The sequence below is a fragment of the Cibotium barometz genome, chromosome 59 (genome assembly GCF_041138505.1).
Source record: "Cibotium barometz isolate CiBa-2024 chromosome 59, ASM4113850v1, whole genome shotgun sequence".
Taxonomy (NCBI): domain Eukaryota; kingdom Viridiplantae; phylum Streptophyta; class Polypodiopsida; order Cyatheales; family Cibotiaceae; genus Cibotium; species Cibotium barometz.
The window spans coordinates 7,481,965-7,487,073 of NC_141104.1; the positions used below are offsets into that span (position 1 = coordinate 7,481,965).

Consider the following 5,109-nt stretch of genomic DNA (forward strand, 5'->3'; position numbering starts at 1 on the left):
ATAGTTGACTAACTTGCTAGTGATGCCTACACATGTAATCCTGTACATTCTCTGCTCGAAGAGAGAATCAACACATCCAATCATGTTTATATATCATAGCAAGCCCTCTTCACAAAATTGACAACATTTTGTTGTGCACTATTCTGTGTTTTTAGAACTGCTTCAACCGTTTGTGGTGTGGACAGCGTCATATCGCTTTTCCTGTTCCCACTTCTTAATTTTGTGAGCATCAAGTAACCTAAGTCAAACATGGGGAAAAAGGCAACTCTGTGCAGATATAAGGGCACTTTAGCCACAAAAATTTAGGTGTTATCTGATAACAGACTTTGAAGCAGATGCTTTGAAGCAGATGCTTGGAAGCATGTTAACTTTTACATTCTAATTAAGAGCCCAGTATACTCATCCTACTGGCTGCAGCATGAATGTTTGACAGCATCACACACATGGAAGATTTGTCTGGATCCATTTCAGACAGATACTGTGCAACTTGTAGCCCTTGCACCACATTGGCTTGGTCTTTACAAGCACTAAGCAAGGTCATCCAAGACACATGACAGGGCTGAATGGGCATATTTGTGATCAAATGCTCTGCCTCTGCCAACCGTCCCGACCGGCTGAATACATCAATTAGGCAGTCATAATGTTCTGCGACTAGCTCGATGATTGAGTCTTGGCTCATGGAAACCCATAAACCACAACAAGTATCTACTAACCCTGTGTGGCTGCACGCTGAGATTGTGGTAAGGAAAGAGACTTGATTTGGGAGTACTCCTGCTCTTTGCATCTGGTCGAGCAGTTCAAGAGCTTCCTCGCCACACCCATGCTGTGCATAGGCTGCAATCATGACATTCCATGAGACCATGTCTCGTTCAGAGAGTTTGTTAAACTGGCTTATAGCATCTTCTAGGCTTCCACACATACATGCTGATAAGCAAATTTGCAACCGTAGTAACTGAGTCTAACTCATCACATGTGATGCTAGCATGTACATGCCTACCGTCAACCAAGGCAGCAAGATTGGCACATGCAGAAAGAGTGCTAACAAAGGTGACTTCGCTTGGATAAACCTCTTCCTGCTGCATTTGCTCAAAAAGATGGATTGCCTTGATATCATGGCCATGATACAGCAACGACGCAAGCATGACATTCCATGAATATGCATCCCCCTTGGAAAGCTTATCAAACAATGTCCACGCATCCTCTAGACTACCGCACTTCCCATACATGTTAACGAGGCTGTTTGCCACCTCTAAATCTGATTCAAACCCAAGACGCGTGATGTGGGTGTGTATTTCTCTTCCCTTAGCTAAGAATGCTTTGCATGCACATGCTGAAAGAGTGCTCACAAATGTGACTTTGTCTGGCGCAATTCCTTCCAGCGTCATCATCTGGTGAAACAGCTGCAGAGCTGCTTTGCAGTAGTCATGGTCAGCAGAGACTGCAATCATCCCAGTCCATGCAACTCTATCCCGCTTGGGCATGTCATTAAATAACCTTTCTGACACCTCATAATTACCACATTTTCCATACATGAAGATGAGAGAATTCATCAGAGCAACATCTAGCTCAAGTTTGGTACACCTTATGCAGCTGTGTAACCGCATCCCTTCAACTAGGGCTGCACAACTTGCACATGCCGAAAATAAACTAATATATGTGATGCTTGTTGGAACTTCTCCTTCTTGCTGCATTTGGTCAAGCATCTGAAGGGCCTGCTTGCAATGCCCCTGATGAGCATACACACTGATCATTGTGTTCCACAAAACCATATCCCTGTCAGAGATGGTGTCAAAAAGCTTTCTAGCTTCTGTGTGACTTCCACCAGCACCATACATCTTGACAAGCGCACTAGCGATGGCAACGTCTTCCCTAAAGTCACCCTGTGCGATGCAAATATGCACTTCCCGGCCTCTACAAAGGTCTCTTGAGCCGATGCATGACTCCAGAATGCCGATAAAGGTAACCTTGTTTGGCACCACTCCTTCATGCCGCATTTGATCTAGCAGCTGAAAGGCCATCATTCTATCCCCTCTTTGTGCCCATGCTTCAATGATGCCATTCCATGAAAATACATCCCTATTAGACATCTTTTCAAATACAAGCAAAGCATCTTCAAAGCTACCACACTTGTTGTACATATTGATGAGGGCATTCAGCAACACATTTTCCAATTCTGCTTTGCCATGGTCAATACATGCATGCAGTTGCTTGCCTTTAACAAGGTCAGCTTCATTTGAACAAATGGATAGACTGCTAACAAAAGTAAACTCGTTTGGCATCAAGCCTTCTTGCTTTAGTTGGTCAAGGAGTCGAAGAGCCTCCTTGCCATTCCCATACTGAACATGAGCTTTGATTAATCCATTCCATGAGATAATGTTCCGCTCATGCATTTTGTCAAATGACTTTTGAGCATTTTCCAAGCTTCCAAGCTTTCCATACATACTGACAAGTGCAGTTGCAACAGCAATTTCTGATTCATATCCATTGTAAATGATGCATAAATGCATGTATGTGCCTCCTGTGAGGGTTTCCTCTAGGATGCATGCAGAAAGCATACTAAGAAAGGTTACCTTGTCTGAAACTTGTCCTTCCCAAAGCATTCGATCGAATAGCTGGAAAGCCTTCTTGCCATGCTTGTTCTGCACATGCTCTGAAATCATAGCATTCCATGAGACTTTACTTCGCTCTACCATTCCATCAAACATCTTTTCTGCCTCCTCCATGCTTCCGCAGCTGCCATACATGTTAAGGAGGGCTGTTGTGATAACTTTATCACACTCCAATTCCCTGGATGCAGCAATGTGAGTATGCACATGCTTTCCTTCGGCCAAAGCCGCCTTGCCACTCAACGCACCAAAGATGCTGACAAAGGTCGGTTTAACTGGAATCACTCCCTCCTGATGCATTTGGTAAAAGAGCTGGAGGGCCTGCTTGTCTTTTCCATGCCTAACATATGCAGCAATCAAAGCATTCCAAGTGACGACATTTCTCTGAGAAAGCTTGTCAAACATACTCTGAGCATCATCAAGGCTACTGCACTTGCCATACATGTTGACAAGGGAAGTTGCTACCATAGAGTCATATTCCATTTTCATGCACATGATGCATGTATGGATGAGCCTACCTTTTTCCAGAGCTGCCAAGTTGGCACATACACCAAGAATGCAAGCAAATGTAACCTTATCTGGACCCAACTCTGACAGCTGCATCAGGCCAAAAAGTTGAAGGGCATCGTTGTCACGCCCGTTTTGTGCATATGCAGTGATCATGGCATTCCACAAGGTTACATCCTGCTCTGTCATTTGACGGAACACCATTTCGGCAAGGTCCATCCTTCCCTGTTTGCCATACATGGTGAGAAGGGAAGTGCCAAGAAAAACATGGGATTCAAATCTATCCTGAGACATGCAGGAGTGCAGACGCTTGCCTTCACCAAGCAGCTCCTGCCTTGTGTATCTGGAAAATACATGAACAAGAGTGACATTGTCTGGAATGACACACTCCTGCTGCATCTGTTGAAAGAGTTGAAGGGATTGAATGCCCTTGTCATGCTGTGCATGCAATCCAATGATAATATTCCACAGGAAAACATCCCGTTCAAGCAGACAATCAAAATATGTGCATGCATCTTTAAGCAAGCTGAAGTTATTCAGCCTCTGTCCAATATGTTTACCGGAACGCATGGAACCTCATGATGTTTCAAGCAAAAGTGTCATTTTTGGTCAATAAGTTGGTGTCCAGGTCTTTTATGAGATGGATAATCTCAAAGAAGTGCCCATCGGACTCATCAAGCAAGCTGCAAACACTTTATGCCTTGAAGCCTAGGTTAAAGCCCTCCACTGACAAGCTTGCATTGCAATGATTGGCCCTGCTATCATGATGACTGGCTGCAGACCCGTGTCCTCTTCAAGGCCAAGGTTAAAGCCCTTCAATCACAAATCTACACGGAAATGATCGGCTTTCTAAGACATTGAATCCGAAACCCACATGAGAAGGAAGGGCTATCATCGCTATGTCATATGGGCTACCATGCCATATGGATTGTCATGTCATAGGAGCTATAAAGCCATATTGATTATCATGTCATTACCGGCATATGCCATATGGAGTCTAGAGTCATAAGGGCTACCTACCATGCCATATGAACACTAATGTCATATGCGCTACCATGCCATATAGACTCTCAGGTCATATGGGTTACCATGATGGTAAGATACCTGCTATTGGTTCCGAAATCCATGCCATATAGACTATCAAGTCATAAGGGCTACCATGCCATACAGACTATCATGTCATATGGGCTACCATGCCACACAGACTATCATGTCATAGGGGCTACCGTGATGGCATGGTAGCTTCTATTGGTTTCCAAATCCACATTGCGATAAGGAAGGCATGCAAGCATCGATTCCGTTTTGAAAATACCCTCTGCAGACTTTTTGGAAAGAGGCTGCCAGATCCTACACTCACTAGGGGTTTGATCTCAATTGACGATGCTTTTACATGCCTTTCTCTGCAAGGATTCTTCACAATGGAGACATACCTGCGCCGCGACCACGAACTACACAGAGCTTCGAAGAAATTACCCATTTTTTAAGGTTGATTTGATCTCGTCTAAACGTCTCAAAGCGGTACAAATGATTTTTTATTTCTCTTTTTTCTTTTTAAACGTTTATTATTTTCGCTTTTTTACTTTTATTTTTTTATATTTTTGCTTTTATTTTGTTTTCTTTTTTTTTTCCCTTGTCTTATTACATATTAAACATGGACAACCAAGGCACAAGGAGAGGAGAGAAAAAAGAAATCCAGGATTTCTAAAAAATAAGAGGGAAAAATCCCTTTGATTAACCCTTTGTATTCGATTGACCCATTGCTACGTTTCGCTTCTTAATGTCTTTTACATACCGCACAACAATGCGCGGGTGGAGTACTAGTAGGACCTAGTGATGTCAAGGCTCAACTTTGAAATATAAAACATGCACAAGCAAAGAAAATTTAAGTTAGTCCAAGCATAGGAATGCGTATAAATAAACAATTTGAAATTGAAATAGAGAACACTCTTCAAGAGCGGAAAAAGTTAAAATATAAACAAAAAATAATTGTGTAGAA

General features: G+C 42.8%; 1 pseudogene; it reads right to left on the bottom strand.

The window, feature by feature from the left end:
* Positions 1–274: 274 nt before the first annotated feature.
* Positions 275–4,614, bottom strand: LOC147605441 (pentatricopeptide repeat-containing protein At5g27110-like; annotated as a pseudogene).
* Between the last annotated feature and the right edge of the window lie 495 nt (positions 4,615–5,109).